General features: G+C 35.5%; 1 protein-coding gene across 1 annotated transcript in view; it reads left to right on the forward strand.

Moving 5' to 3' along the window:
- Nucleotides 1-901: 901 nt before the first annotated feature.
- LOC116351756 (netrin receptor unc-5-like) overlaps nt 902-17,739 on the forward strand; it is a gene marked incomplete at its 3' end in the record, with an annotated part of 43,385 nt that continues 26,547 nt past the window's right edge. The window contains exon 1 of the mRNA XM_031783897.1: nt 902-966. The remainder of the gene's footprint in view (nt 967-17,739) is intronic.

Below are 17,739 nucleotides of genomic sequence, written 5' to 3' on the forward strand. Positions count from 1 at the left end.
TATAAAAAAAGACGTAAGGAGAAGAAATATTTCTTGACATTATACAACAACGCAATGAAGCGAAGATCGAACGATGAGGTTAATCTTTTCCAAAACAACAGAAAAAATTCTCATGAGAATTTCAAAAAGTCAGAAAAGAAGTCTTTATAATTGCTTGCATGTCGGCAGTCGATGCTACATTCTCTCTCAAACCAATAATAATAACATAAAAGACGATGAAAATTAAAAAAAAGAGTGCATGCATTAAATGGCCTCAACGTTGATGGAGTGTCGAAGTATAATAAAAATTTATACATATCTTTTTTGTACATCGAAACAATCGAAAATAGACGAAATTGTGGAGAAATGTCGTCGTTGTCGCACGGAAGAGACAACAATTACTCACACTCTCAATCTTTGAATATGTCAATGAATGACAAACGTAGAAGAAAAAAAACAACATTGCTGTCGTCGACTGTCTGACAAGGAAATGAATTTCGAACATTTATATATGTACCCCTCCTAAAAAAAATAACTGAAGAAAATTAATGAAGCACCGTCTTCGGAAGAACATGAAAAATGAAAACTAATTGAAACAATGTCCATTTTCATTTGTCTTCGGTGTTTATTTTTTATATGTTTATGTCTTCGATTCAGTTGAAACTGAATTTTGGTTTTGGGAGGTTGAGACTAATAAGTGCCTTCAAAGTATAACCATTAGATGTATGTTTGTTACACATTCCACATTCGGTCGATCGTTTCAGTTGCAATCGAATGCGCAGCTATACGGCTTCCAAATTTTCTGAATGATACAAGCATTTGCGTGAATATCTCTGCCCATATAATTACCAAGTAAATTTCTCAATATTTTTTTCTTCTCTCTTTTCCATTCTAATATTTCTCTCATTTCAATTACATTGCAGATATTCCGTGGCTTGATTTGCCTGTTTGCCGATGATAAATTGGGGATATGGAAACATATGTGCGGTAAGTAGATTTTTGATCATGCCACATTAAGTGTTATATTCGACTAAATTATAATTATCTAGAAGAAAGGAAAAAGAAGAATAAGAAAATGACAAAGAATAAGATGATGACGAGTATAAAAAGAAAGATGAAAATTAAAATATGTTTGGCTTTCAGCGTGTTTCCAAGAGAGACAGAGGAACAGAGAGAGAGAGAGAGGCAACGTCAATTTTATATTGCTCCCACATCATTTAATGTTCTCTAGAGTAGTTAGAGTAGTATGGCATCTTATCGACGAGTCATTTGCTTGCTTACGCTTTTAAAGTCTAAAACCCTACAAGGAGAAGTTAATTTCTAAATGACTTTATAATTAAAGACAAGAATGCACTCACGAAACGGAATCCGTATGGTAAGAATCCGAAATTGGGGAGAATGAGAGAGAATACGTGAACTGGCGCAAGGAAGTCAGTTGCCAGATATACACGGACCACAATATGTGTATGTGCTGCTGTCGATTGCACAACATGGCGCATTGTTATTCATTTGAAAAAAAAAGAGCGCGCGCGGTCGAGACAGCAATATGAAGCCTGCACAATGCCAATCCAACTCTTAAAAAGTGATGTTAAAATTTTATGATTGGCTTGGAATGACTTGAAACAAAAATAATTACATTTGTAAGGATCGACTTAAGAAGAAAATTGAAAATAGCAAAAAAAAACTATAGAATTTTTAGACGAAACGACAAATTCAACTTAACTAGTAAACTTCCGATGTGTGTGTGTGCATTTGCAAGCAAACGCAATGTCAGCCACGAAAATCAAGGGAGAGAATAATTTCAATTGCGTAATTTCCATCCATTTAAATGAATGAAGAATTTCAGTATATGCGTTTTCTTTCTCGCACTTTCGTGTATGTATGAACATTTTCATTTCAAATATTTATAATTAGCTTGATTTTCACATTTTCGTTGCACCGTTTTCCATTTTCCATCATAGCCGAAGTTTTTTAATAACCTTACCCGAATAGGAAATCTCAAAAATGCCAGATATGCTTTGGCAGCTGCTCAACGGGGAAATAAAATTGTGAAAAAATACCAACCAGCCACTATATAGTAAATGCGCACACCAAAAATTCACTTCGTTCCATAAGAAAAACTATTAAGAACCGAAAAAAAAAATCAATAAAGTACATTTAGCTGCTCGGAAATGGAGTATGATGTGAGGAGCACATACATAACAAGAAACAACAACCTTCTTCAATCTAATGCATCTGATTACCGTTTCCTTTTTTCAACGACACTAAATCTTCGAATATTACGAACGGAACGAGAGAGCTGGAGTGTTAAAAAAAGGAAAGCGACCATTCACGTTTTAATGTGAAACGTATTTGATTTCGTATCTAGGCGCCATATCACACGTCGGTGCTTGAACAGAGCACACATTCGAAGCTGCAAATGAATGCCATCTTACAATTGATTGGATCGATATATATATATATATAGCAATCGCACGTAGTATATACGCTTTTTTGCTTTCCATGTTCGAATTTTAGTGCCGTTAATCGCATCAATTCAATTATATATTTACATAATTTACGCGCCAGTGACGCGCACACTTTGAATGAAGAATAAAAGAGAGCGGCATTAGCAGGAAGAAAATTGGAATGGAAAAAAGAAAGAAATCGAAGATATCGACGATGGCATTTACAATATTCTCACCTTTGGTGCGTTGATTTCCAAATTGCGATTTTCGATTCGAATTTGGTGCCCAGAATATTGTTAGGGCCAAATATCGAACAAATGAAATGTCTAAAATAAATATGTTTGCTCTCGACGACGTCAATGTATCATTGGAATTTATGCAATTTTCGATTTCGAGCATTTTAAGCATAAACTTTGCTCGTACCATTCATTGCACACACACATACATTGTGATCCATAAAAAGTAATAAATGAGTTCAGATGAATGTTGTTTTGTGCTATTTCTCTCTCTCTCTCTGTGTGTGTGTGATGCTATTGATTTGGTTGCCGCGCTTAAATTCACTTAAAGTCATTCAGTTTGATTACCTCGATTGAATGAGGCAAAGTGGTGGAATGGCAAGTACACATCCATTGCATGTTTCCGATGTTTATTGTTTCGATTTTTATTTAGTTTGGCTTGAGTATGCTTTGAGCATCGGCAAAATAGCATAAAAGATGGTAACCACGAGACCGGCAATTTGTGAAGGAAAGACTGAGACAGAAAAAACGAGCAAAATTACATTACACCTCTTAATCGTTTTTGTGTGCTTTTCTTCATCTCCCCCTGAACGTTCTCGCTTTGACTTTGTCGCTCTCTTTCTCCGTCATTCGGCGTTGTTGTCGGTAACGTATTTTTGCACAATAACATTCAGAATCAGTTGCTTGGCATCTCCGGCATCTTTTGTTATTTATATACGGTTTCGGTGCGTATTCGTCCGCATTTTCTAATGACGACGTACATTGAATCACATGGAATGGCATTAGAGAATTGAAAGGTACTCGAATAAATTCCAAAGCAATACCTATATGTGAATACGAAATAGGAATATGTAAGAATATAAAGGCGAATGGCTGAAAAAGCTCAAACAGAAAATAGAAGCAATACAAGCAGCAGCAGCAATCGAGAGAAAAATAAAAATGAGTGAAGTGAAAAGCCGAAGTCGACGCTTTTACGTGGGGCGCGCACACATGCATTTTATAGAATGCCATATTCCACCGTTACCAATGCAATACAATGAATTGTTAACAATGAAAATTCGCGTATTTCTCGTGATTTCCTCCCGCCGCATGTTCATCCTATACATTCAACATCCAAAATCCGGCCTCTGATGAATAACCGCCATACAAATACATTATATTATGATAAGTGTGTGTATGCATGTGTATGGTGGATTCACTTGCTTTTGCTCATTTTTGTCGTCGCTTGTGTACAAATGTTCACCTACTTCGAATACATATGATATTGCTTTGGTTGTCGTGAGAGACGACAGTAAAATGCAAAATTTTCCGAATTTCATTCTTCTGTATAATAAATGTGAATAAATTGTTCTGCTATTGTTTGGGGGCGCTTTAATTTCGAATGTTTTCCGTATGAGAGAATTTGAGTGCGCGCATTTCATATCAGACGAAAAAAAACCCAAAGCATCTTTCAACAGTGGCATTGGCATGAAACACAGCAAAGTTGAAACGAGTGAATTCTATTGAATATGACTAGAAATTTCTATTGGTTTGAATGAAACCGATGAAAAAGACACACACGCAAACACACACACACACACACACACACACACAACATGACATATCCAATTTAAAGTGATTTCTAAGCTTCTTCTCTGTTATTTTGTCTTCTCTCGGCCCCAGAAGTTTGGATGCAAAGTTTAATATTTAACCCATATTCAGTTCCATCAAAGCCTTCCATGCTTTTCAAAAAAACCACAATCATTTTTATTTACACTTTTTTCTTTTATTCGAACCCTTATGATTGCGAGCGGAGCACATAATGACGAAAACATTTTTGAAATTCATTTATCAAGTTATGCGCTTTTGTCTGCTCCCCTCAAAAAAACGTCTCTTATTCACAATTTTCAAATATTATTATTTGCGTCTACTGTAATTCCTTTAAATTCTTTCTTAACATATACGCAAGTACGCACTTCAAAACATTTTCTCTTTCGATAATAAAATTCCATTCATACGTACCTGCAGTGAAAATGTCACCGAATGCTTCATTCGTCGCATCGTACTTTTTATTCATACTTTTATTTGTCATAATAATTAACTCTCAATGGCAAAAATGCGGTTTACATTTATTGTAACAAATGAAACCAAAAAGAAATATTTATATTGATTTCGGTGAGCGAAAGCGTGCATGGCATTTATGAAAATGGATATAAACGATGCGAAGCATAATAACATTTTATGTGTGTCGAACGCGAAATTTTTTCCTGTGCACTGAGTCGCATCGTTTTTTATGGTGTATACAGCACGCACATTTGTCACTTTACCATCTCAAGTTCCATCACATAAAAAATCTGTTTCGGCAGCCGTTGTGTATTGTCTTTTGCGCAAATATTGGAAATATCAATTGTTACCGAATGTATATTATCGTGAAAAAAAAACGAACTCATCCTGTCGCTGTTGCGAATATTAGATTTAGAAGAGAAAAAATCAACCACAAGTGTCGCGGGTATTTATTTTTCTTCGTCTTTATCGTCGCCGCCGCGGTATCGTCGTCATCGAAGCGATTGAATCAAATTTGAGTCAAACCAAAGCATAAATTTCCGTGTAACATACAATACTTAGGTAATGTACGTGGCATATTGTGTTTTCAAAACAAGTGTTTTTTTTTTTTATCTCACTGTCTCACTGCCTGTGTGGTTGAACGGTTTAAAGGAACACAGTAAAAATGATGTGAAGTGAGGGGCCAAAGAATAGCAGCACGATCGTGGCGGCGATGATATACTCAAGACGATTGAATCTGTAGAACGCGCGTGACCGCGTTGCTATCAAACGTAAATTCAATAAACTTATTGTTCTATATTACCTTTGGTTTCATCCGGGTGCATGATGAAAATATACCAAAGAGGAACAGAGAGAGCACGACGCTGTCAATCTTAGGTTGTGGTTCGGTTCGCTGCAATTCGATGTAGCATTTCGTAATTCTTCTTCGGTCTACATTGATTAGATTAGGATCGAGGATTGTGTCAAATGTTGTTAAGTTTTTTGTTACTTCATTTGCTGTTGTTATTCACTCAATGAATGAGCAAAAACCACAACAACCATAAGCGCGCGAGAAAGAAAAAATTAACAGAAACGTCATGTTAGAGAGAAGGAAATCAATAAATAAAAGAGAGAAAAAAGTGAATAAAACTTTTTTTTTACAATAGAATGAACTTCTCTGTAGGCGAGATAGCCTGGCTGTCGTACAGCATTAACCGCATACGTTTTGTGATAATGATGATGATGAAGATGATAATACATAATTCAAAGCAACACCAAGAGAAAAAAAAGCCCAACCAAATCGGTTTTTATCATCTTGCTCGTTTTCTTCTTGCGCGCATTATTCCCACAAAGGGCTTCTGTGTCGTTTTTTCTATTTGCGTTAGACAATTTCATAAACAACAAAACAACAATAAGAAAACTTATAGTATTTCTTTTAAATATGGTATTCCATCTTTTCAAATTGTTTTTTACATTTGAAATTCTTATCAATATCGGCAACAAACAATGGAACGAGCAAAGCACTCACTCGATCGCTCGCATATTCATCGAAAATGAAGAATGCAAATTTGTTTGGCTTTCAATGCAACGATCCAGAACCGATTTTCTGGGAAATTCTCTTTCTATCTCTGTGTGTTAGTTTCTTTATTGTTTTCCAGAATTAAGGCCAACAAAGGAAACCGAATAAAATCTAACATTTAATTTATCGACAGATAATCAAGATATCTTGTGACATCCATTTTGTGGTTGTTTTCAATCTAAAAAAAATGTTTTCCTGTGTTTGCTCTTTCTATCATGTTCTTGCTTTTTTCATAAGGCGCATTAGTGCCAACATTGAGTAGTGAGCAATCGGCTTTGGCTAGTTCAGAATCAATTACCTTTCTATTGATAAAGACGAACGAAAAAAAAAGCAACGACAACATACATCGAATGCATTTCATGGTTCATGCTCTTTCGTGGATGCCCATTTTCTATCGCTCAAAGTTATTAAGTTCCACAATTGTAAAAGTACATTTTCTCTGTGTACACTGTACAGCTACCGAAAGCTTGAAGAGACCGTGTGATTGTGCACTGTCGTTCGCTTCGAATACAAGAAGATGTGGAGACGCACACACACAAAACAAAAAACAATAGGTAAAAACGCAGGCAGGACTCATTTAATAATGAATGCTCTTATTGTCGTTTATTGATTGGAATGAGCAAAACAAGCTAAAGCCCGAGCATTTCGAGATAAAGAGATACGTTGAAAAAAGACGTTCAACAACAACAAAAACAAAACCCAGATAGAATCTCTTATTCATTGCATCGCATCGAAAAAGCGGTAGCAAAAACATAATGACTATCATTTAAAAATGCTATATCATCACAATTTCATGAATTTAAATTATTCCGTTTTCGTTTAATGTATTTTTGTGTGTAGATTAAGTAAGATCGAATGGGCGCACACGCACGCGCCCGCTCACCAATTCGTTGGCTTGCATTCTGCGTCTTATTGAAAGAAGTTGCGCGTCATCGGCAACATCTTAGTGTGGTATTTTAATTGCAACTTCAAAACTATTAAATCGTTTGTTGTTGCCATTTTTTTATTCCATTCCTGTGTTTGTTGCTGCTGTAGCCGTTGCTTTGTTTTAAAAACTGCTGTGGCATTTCAGTGAGGCAAAGCAATGGGCTTTGGCGCGTAATAGATTTTAAGTATGCTTAATGTTGTGTACGATGTTGACTATCGGTTTTTAGTGTCGTCTTGAAGTGTTTTTCTTTTGCTTATTCAGCTCATTGTAGCGACGACGACGCTGACCGCAAATACAGACCGCAGGATATCATTTTATTCCTTCAACCCATTAATTCCACCATTATTTCGCTTATTCAAAACATGCACTTAATATGACATCAAACTAAATGTTAGATTATTGTGTGTGTACTATTACATTCAATTTGTTGCATCTGAGGCAATTAAAAAATGTACATATATAGTAAAATGGAACCGAACTCTTCATTTTCAAACGTTGAACGAGCCAGTATAAAAGTGAAGAAGTTAATAATTCAATGTATGCATATGTATGTTTAATATCGATTGAAAATGGTTCATTTTTATTGCTCTCAATTCATCTGCCGTTCAATGTAGGGAAGGGAACGGCTAATAATTCATTTTAATGTTTCTTCTATTGAGCTTCATTTCTAAATATAGCTCATTATTTATCGCTTATTCCGAGAATGGATTTTATTTTTGCATTGAATTTTTTTTTGTTTTTGTTTTCAATTACTTTAAATAACTCGTTGAAAGCATACTCTTCATTTCATTTTGATTCCGTCAACACACAGTTATACAACTGCCTGAAATAAAATGTATTTCGATAGAAAATTTGACGGAAATTGAAATAATAAAAAAAAAATCGTTGGTCTCTCATTGTCCTTGTTTATTTCGCATCTCACGTGAATGGATTCGCCATGTGTGCATGAATATAATTTTATTGGCATTTCCTGGTGTTGCAACACAATGGTATTTTTGCTTGAAAAAAAAGAACTTTGCCAAACTCAACAGCTCAGGTGTTCATGCAGATGAACGTAACAACTGCAGTTTGTTACCTCATTGTTTTTCGATGGCATTCTTTGCCACTCTCATTTGCTCACGCGCGCGCATGCACTCTCACATTGCTGACTTTCACATGGTTACGAAATTATTTCATGTTATTTGAATGAGAAAATTTGCAAAAGAACTTATCGCATTTTTGCGTTCCCCTGGCTTATAATCACATTAATTTATAATTAACCACTTTTGACAAATATGAGAGTGAACGGGGTTCTAAAAGGAGTTCGCATTGAAATGATGTACTGTAAAAAGTGAAACACAACAACAACAACAACAACAACAACACAGACTTCATCCACTCGTTTATGGTTGTTTTACACTTTTGTGAGACCAAAAGAGTGATGTTCAGAGAAAGAGAGAAAAGAGAAGTTGGCGAATATCGCGCGACTCGCACACATTAACTTGAAAACAGGAACACATTGGAATGAATAAAACGCCACATTTACAAATATACACAAAATGTATATTATGTATGGGCATTAAATGCTTATGCACTTGAAAGAACAGTGTGCGCACATGAGGCGCATTCATTTACCCAAATTGTGAGTTAACTCGAACAAACAAAGACCGAACCACTGGCAGCAGGGAAGATGAATGAAATAGAGGAAGAGCAAGAAAAAAAAGAGAGACCCGAACACATAACAACAGCCAAAGCCAAAACGGACCTCGTTTCACATATTTTAATTTGCATAAGTATTTGGCATTTCAATGCAGCATTTTAATCACAAATAAAATTGAAAATGTTGAACACTGGTTAAGCCACAAACACACAGGATTTTGCAAGAGCAAGCGAGAGAAAGGGAAAGAGGAGAGAAAAAAAAACAAACAACGATGAGAGCTCAACTAAAAAGTGTAAAATAAAAAACAACATACAAATATAAATAACAGCAGTAAAAACGGTCTGTAGTACACTGAAATAGAGAGGCAGAGAGAGAGAGAGAGAAAAGAGTATTTCAGCATGTGATGCAAAGAAATGAGATGAAAACAAATAAAATTTAAACAGTTGTCTGAGTGTTCGCCAAGTACATCGAGTACTTTACATTTTTGAATAAAACCAAAAATTCAATTTGCATTCAAACAATGTGTATGATGGACGAACTAAACAGCAAACGGAAAAGAATCATACAAGACCGATGCTTCGGCTGGTTGGCCGGCTCGGAACAGCCCATGGAAAGAGAAAAGGAAGGGCAAGAGAGAGGGAGAGAGAGAGTGAAAAAAGTGTTAGAGAGGCAGCAAGTTAAATATGAAGCAAATGCGTACACATGCTACATGCTCTGTTAAGTGAATACACAAAATGCAATGTTTGTTACCTTCATCGTTTGGCTTCACTTGTTTTATGCTTCACATTTTGCCCATTTAAACTAAATACAGAATGTGTGTGAGAGAGCTGGAGCAAGAGTTAAGAAAAAAAAAAAGAGAAATTGGTTTGGAGTTTTGAAGCTGTGAGCTTCAAAAATGTATACAACAATTAAAAGTTATATAATGACGATAGTCCTATAGGATGTTGCAAAGGCAGGCGATTGTGGTGATTGTCTGCAAACACACGTAATGTGCAAATCTACAGCATTTTGTCGGTCATACGAGCGGCTCCTTCTCGGTAGGTGGTCAATCTCAGGTTCGAATAATGTACGACCCCAGATCACACACACACATACACACAAACATTATGCAAAGTGTTTTCCGTAAATTGTCTGCACGAATCACAGGCAACAGTATTGTACATTATGCACATGTGGACAAAGAATGGAATTCAATGACCGAATACATTTCGGATTTATGCTGTGTATGTGTGAATACTTAGAGTTTCTTTGATTTAAATCGCGAAGAATTTACACAAGGAAACGAAGTTCGACGAGAGCAAAAAGTTGTGCCAAACATTGAGACATGTCATTCTCACCACCTATCAAAACAAACAATCAAAGTCATAGCCAGAATTTTTCACAGATAAATAGTTCGAACAAAATCTTGAAACATTTTTGTTAAACTCGAGCACAGGTATATGTGGCTTTCCTTTTGGCGTAACTCTTTAGTGTTCCATAAAGAGCATTAGTTGATTCAGTTTTGTAAAAGCCACACTTTCATGCATTATGCAACTTGTTTGCGAACTAACTTTTGCACTTACTGTGAAGGAGTCATCGAAAGTTGTGTCGTCACATCGTGCAAATCGATTTCAATCGAAAAGTATGCGAATGTTGTGCGACTAAGATGGAGTGTTAAAAACCGCATTAGAAATCGGCTGATGAACATAGTTTTGACTTAAGGATGGCCGCAATTATAAATTTAACATTTGAAGATGTTGTCGTTGTTTCAGATACTTTCAATAGGACAATGACATTCTTTCTAAAGAAAAGTAACCTAAAACCGAATATATGCAAAGTGCACGCGGTCGACAGGAGAAATGCCAAATCATTGTGAAAAATTTCGCAAAAAAACTGTTTAATTTCATATCGAAGTGACTTGGAGATATTTAAATCAGCACATACACAAATACTTAACTTGTCACTGGTGCAATCTTTCAAGCAGACAAACCACTTCTTATTTTACCGTTACTGTTGCTGCTGCTGCTGCTGCTGCTGCTGCTGCTGCTGTGGTCGCTGCTGTTATTCATCGTCTTATGTTGAATAGAGCGAGAGGGAGGGAAAGGGAGCGAGCTCAGTTTCAGATTCATACATATGAAATACAATACTTAAAACTAGATGAAATTCATGGTAATGTTATTCAGTCTGTATGCTGGCATACCACGAATAACAAATTTATGTAAATTATTCTCGCCTTAAATTCGAGTCGAAATAGTGCGAAATGAGAAGTGGATGCGCGTCGTGTTCACCATACACTGTACACTGTCAGTGAACGATAGAATGAAAATGCCATTTCGAAATCGAATGAATGGAAACATGGAAAATAGTTGCATAGTTGAGCATCTAAATGGTTAGTGCATCATTCGATCACCGTAAAGACGAGAGACAAGACAAAAAAAAACAAATTACTACAAAAACAAAACGAGATTGATGCGATAAAGGGAGACAGTGGTTGTGTGTGTGTGAGTGTGTGTGTTATGAACTTATAAAATACTACGAGACTCAAATCTACAAATGAAACCTTTCATCATCTTCGTCTGCACACCACACCATCAACATTATCAGTTTGATTTATTTCAGAATTATTTTCATTTCAATTTCAGCTCTCTGTCTCTCTGTTTGAAAGCATCCCTTAAAAATTATTCATAAAACAAAACACACATCACACACACAGTCATACATACATTGGTTAAATAAAAGTCCAACACCAACAAAATCTTCTCCTCACACCCATACAGTTCGTGCAAAAATAACAGAGCACATCGAACAAACTGAGCCAGATAGCAAGGATTCCGTGCCGGCCGACAGTTGTTGTGATGGCAACTGAGATGTGGAATAACTAAACTAAAAAAACAACAAATTGAAAGAATGATAAAATTGCATGCATAAAATTCAATTCGAGTAGAGAAAACTATAAACTTTTCAAATCGAATTGAATAAAAGCCATTGTAAAGATAAAATATGTTTCATTTAAAGCAAACATTACATTTGAGTCAAATTGTTTGACGAAAAGAAGGAACCGAGAGGAAATGAATGCCTTTCGGAAGTATTTTTCATATTATAATTATTAAACGGTTTTCCTATTCGATTTCACTTCGAATCTTTTTCGACTGGAATACAAGTAGTTTAACAATCATATAAGTCTATAGCGATGACAGTATTCACTTACGTTGTTGTGTGCATGGGATCTTCTATCAATATACGAATACAACGAAGACATGTTTGGATAGGCATTTCAATGCGATTTTTGTTTACCGAGCAAAAGCGATATATACCGAAACCGTTTTACTAGGCAAACAAATAAAAAATGAAATCATTTCACACTGTCGTCTGTGCATCACGTACTGAATATTTTCATGATATAATCAACCATTATCATAATGCATTACATGATAGACACTTATTCGTATAGTTGGTCTATTTTTAATGCACAAATGACAACTCTTTGAACCGATACGGAACTTTTCCACACCGAAATTATCAATACACTTACACAAAATGATCGATTTAATCATTTAATACTAGTTTGTATTTAGAAAAATAAAAAATCAATTATATTCAAGTGGCAATAGCTTTTACCAAGTGTAAAACAGGGATATTTCATGCTTTGGTTAATTCTATCGATGCCCTTCAGTGCACCCAGTCGTCTATGTTCAAGTTGAACGAATTGAAACAACTTTTCAACATTGTTTTCAACCAATTCCGAGCCAGTCTCAATGAAGTCAAAACAATTGTTCCGCAACCAAAAATTTAAACCATTCGCATTCAATTAAATTCCCGCTGGGAAAGTGCCTTTCAATTTGGTTTATAAATTTTATGGCCAAAAATAACAAATGTTTGTTACTAATTTTCTCACTGTCCTTCAAGGCACCGAAAACAACACGATATTCGAATAAAAACCCAACAATCTGCTGGATTACATCCAATGTATAGAACGAGAATGCTAGAAGAAACGAGAATGCTCTCTAATGCCATTCCAATCGGAGCTAATCTACATGCTTTCGCATCTAACTTGTTCCATATGCCATTCATTTCGCATATGTTTTACAAATGGGTTTGCATTTGAATATCAAGTTTGAATGCATGTTTGTATGTTCGTCCTTTTAGTAATGCATATAAATCAACGTATTTTCAGCAAAATTATTATAGAATTTTCCATTCGTACAATTAAAACGCTGATTTCAATGGGCAATATTAATTTCGATAATTGATTGGAATTTTCAATTCTATCGTCAACTCGATTCTTGCATCGAATCATAAAGCTTTTCCGAATGAAAATCAAAATTGAGAAAATGAAAAACAGTGAGATATTCACATCACACAGAATAGTTCAATGGTTCATTACATTCTTATCGAATGGACTCCGCATCAATGATCTCGCTAACATTTTGTGCTGCTGCTGCTGCTGCTGCTGCTGCGATAGATATACTCGTATGCAAGCATTTTTGTGCATTGTGATTATATTGTCGAAGTATGATTAGAGCAAAGTATGAACCGATGCCGATTGGAAAATCGGTCGAGAAATTCAATGACCAAGAATTGCATCGTCGAATCAAATTCAAGTGCTAATAATAATCATCTTTATACATGCGTTAAGCGTATGCGATGCAGCTAATAATGATAATCTGAATGGCAAATTGACGAAGCCACACCGGTATGCATATATGGCACAAAATCGTCGTTTTCTTCATATTTCGCGGCATTGCGATTTGATTGCGAATGTTGCAGTATTGGTGTATTGTGTGTGTGTGTGCTTATGAGTGTAACGTTTGCATTCGATTATCTCGATTACATCACTTCGGTCCATATTGAGATGAGTGGAATATTTTGACTAGACACGATGTTGATTGATGGCATCGAGTATGTGCCGCAAGTATGCAATGCACACGCATTCATTAGAATAATGTTATGGGGCCTTATTGATACTTGATTTGATGCCGTGTATGGTGTAGTCCAATGTACAAATACACATTTGCCGTTCTAATATGAATGAAAATATCTCTCGAATGCGCCAAAATCACACAATTTTGTTGCTTGGCACTAGTGAGTGCTGCACTGGTCGGACGCACGAATACATACTCTTCCTCTGTTGTTAACTTTTTGTGCATCCATTGTTATTGCTGGATTGGCCTGGATATTATGGTGCCGGTACGACATGAAATTCAATGTGAATTTTAATCCTGCATAATTTTCAAGTGTCCCCATAAAATTATAACTTGTGTAATACGAATATTTCAAACCAAATCCGCGAAATTCACCAAATTAGATAGTATAATAGAATCGAGATTCTGGATAATGAATATGAATGCACAAATGGATGCTTCTACTTTGCTCTCTTCCTCTCTTTCACTCTTTCGTTCTCTAGAGTTCTCTTCTTCTCGTTTGCTGTATATTTTATGTACGTAGCACGTTCACTTGTCAACTTGATGGAATCAACCATTTTCGTTTCGATATGAAACATTAACCAGACAGTTTTCAATAGAGTGGCATTCTACAAAATTTTGTGCATTCCATATGTATGTGTGTGTGTGTGTGCGCGTATCTGTGTTCAAATGGCACAACGATTTTCCAGCAAAAATCATTGCCTTGACATTACTAGACACTACACAGTAGTTCATTCATCAAAATTGCATATACACACACATGAGCGGCGAACAACGGCGGCTTTCTAATGCACGTACGTCGATCCAAAAACCGATTGTTAATTATTAATTTGCACCGGTCGAATACAAACAAATTGAAATTGTGCTTTTGCACTGGAAAATCATTACATTTGGCATCATTTGCAATGCAAAAATCAATCTCTACATCAGTCAGCTACAACAAAACAATTTTGCAATACATACTCGGAGAGAAATGACGGATGTCATGTGTCACATTGTAACAAAGAGATAGCATTGATGTTGTCAAATTTTCTATTTATCTCGGTATCTCTCTACCTTTGTCTTCCCTTTGCTCTCCCATTACACCAACTATTTGCGATAAAGAGAGACGTATTTATCGATTAATTCTCTGTTGCAAAACTGTCATCTTCTTTTTACTCGATTAATTAAAGCAGCTACAGCTAAATAACATTCGCGTAATTCTCAACAATTGACGTATATGTCATAAGCTACAAGCTAAGTAAATTAACGCTCATCAAATTGAGAATCGGAAGTACATTTTGAAATGTGAAAAAAAAAAAAATCGGAGCACAGAACATAAAATACTCGTAAATGGAAATACCTAAACAACAATGAAAAACATTAATTGTTTTCATTTAAAGCCATTATTTTGACAAGAATTATTTTTTTTCTCACCTGAATTCACTTAATGAATCATAAGAACAATTTACCTGGAAACTTATTAATCAAATAAATTGGTTGAGTTCTCAATAAATAAAGAAATGAAGAAAAACAGACCTACAATATAAACCTCGCACAATGAATGCACACAACTCAAGAATACAGCTTGTGGATGGAATAAAAAGCAAGCAGAATCGGCCGACAGTTGGATTTTATGGCTTTCATTGATTTCAAATGAGCGTTAAATAAACGAGTCGTCGATTGTATTCGCAGTCTAAGTTGAAAATGTAAAACGTCCGTTAAGCTGATATTCCAATAAATAGATAATTTTGCTATATTCTTCATTGAAAAAAATATATATATATATATTTCTCTCCCTTTTGCAATTCAATCGAATTCGATAGACACATATAAATCACGGGTCGTTGGTGTTGCTGCTACTATTTTTCTTTATTCCTGCTTTTTGTACTTTGGCTTTGCTCCACATGCAATACGATACGATAATTAATTTTCATGTTTTCTGCCGTTGCTTGATCTTCGGTTAGAATTGAGCGCAAATTTAAGTGGCGCAAATGCGAGCGCAATCGCACACTCTTTCGATGTGGTCGACGGTTTTTTTTTCTCTTCTTCTTCTCTCCTTTATTCAATGTGCTCATTTACGGTGTGTATTTCAAATCAAGTCTTGAATGTGTAAGCACACACATAATTATGTGGCGCAATAAAACTACAACCGTGTTGATGTTAAACGATCATTAGACACTAGCTGCAATCACTGATTGGTACTTCAAATCGAGTTTGATTGAATGTACGTATAGAAATGAGGGAGAACGAATAAACAGCAGCAATGACTGGAATAACAAAAAAAACCAAGCGGTTTGCTTTTCAAACTAAATGGAGAAAATGAAACAAAGCTCTTTTGCGATAAATAAGAGTTGGACTTGGTTTTCTAAACTTCTTTTCTTGTCTGCGTTGAAATGGAAAAACGAACCAGAAATCAGACGAAGAAAAAAGTGCAACACCACCGATAGCCATCGTAATCGTTTGAAATAGAATTTCGCTTGATCATTTCTTTTCTTATAGCACGCAAACCGTTTTCGATACAATTTTTCGTAATAAAAATGGCAAATCGTATTTCATTTGTGCAAAATCCGTCTCTATCAACCGATTTAAATCTTGCATACCACAAACCATTGGCTGACTGCCTTTTTTTCGCTTGCGCTCATCGATTGTTTATATGTGTGTGCATGTTTTTTTTTTTAAACCGAAAAACCATTTGCATTTAACCATAAATCGTTTATGGGGTTTTATCCACATCGTTGTTGCTGTTGTCGTCGTCTCTCTTATTTTATCAAATCAACCTCAGTTAAAGTCGATCGGGCGATAAAGCTTTTAGAAAATTGATACATTTTGCTATTTGCGTTTTAGACCTACTTTCGATTTTGTATATACGTGTGCGCCAGCAAATTATTTCTTCTTCTTCTTTTTCGTTCAATTCATTCGAAAACCAAACTCGAAATACCTGCCGAACGATAAGATATTACTTTTTGCCAAGCGATTGTGGTTTTTAAACAAATGCTCACGATATATTTATTTATATATGTGAACTGTGCCACATGTAATCGATAAAATTATAAATTAATTGCTGCATTTTATGTTTACCTATTCTTATTTTGGTCAATTGCGCTGACATGCAAATGGTCATTTATTTTATTATAATTGGCAGTATGGAAATTGCAAAATTCAAACAGAGCCCACCAATAAACGAATCAAAGAGATAGAGAGGGAGAGAGAGAGAGAGAGCAACGACGCAGTGATGTTGAATTTCAACACAGAAAGTCGAATCGATGTGTTAAGTTGCGATCTATGACCTAAGGAAATTTAAGAATGTGACCTTCTGTATTTTAAAACGGTAACGACAGGCGGCCACAAATATACACTAAGATAATAAGTTGCACGCGGCAAAGATCAGAAGAAAATTGTACGCTGCCCAATTATAATTGTTACCATGGAATTAACAACGTACAATCGTACACGAACACACACATGAAACGATTAATATTGAAATTATTATCAATATCTTGTTGAATAATGGATTCGTTATTTTGAACAAACTGACAAACACAAAATGTATGTATGTCGATTTTGTAATGTATATCCAAATTGCTTTCGATAATTATTGAAATTTAAATGAGTAATAAAATATACAAAGTAGAACTGTAATCCGGTGATCGGCGAATACGGTATCAAATTTCCAATAGGAATAAGTTACATTGTACCAACTGTTTTCAGTTTCATTTCCCCCCCCCCCAGAAATGAATATGCCCAGTGTATGTGATACTGTATGGCGCATAAATGATGTAAATTATTCCATTCTCTTTCTCGCCTTCGTTCTGCATTTCATTGGGTTTTTCGGACGGTTTTTGCCCACGAAGTTCAATTCTCATACACACATGCATATGCTACAAATATAAATATTTAACCAAGTGCAATTCGATATCTATCTGCTTTGCGTGCGTTGAGTGTAAGAGTATGTATTGTACGATTGTCGGTATGTACAGTTTGGTAAAATGTAATCAAAAACCGTGGTCTAAATTCAGTCGTCGTTGT

The sequence above is a fragment of the Contarinia nasturtii genome, unplaced genomic scaffold, assembly GCF_009176525.2.
Source record: "Contarinia nasturtii isolate CC-2019 unplaced genomic scaffold, AAFC_CNas_1.1 Cnas_scaffold_6204, whole genome shotgun sequence".
In the NCBI taxonomy this organism is placed as follows: Eukaryota; Metazoa; Arthropoda; class Insecta; order Diptera; family Cecidomyiidae; genus Contarinia; species Contarinia nasturtii.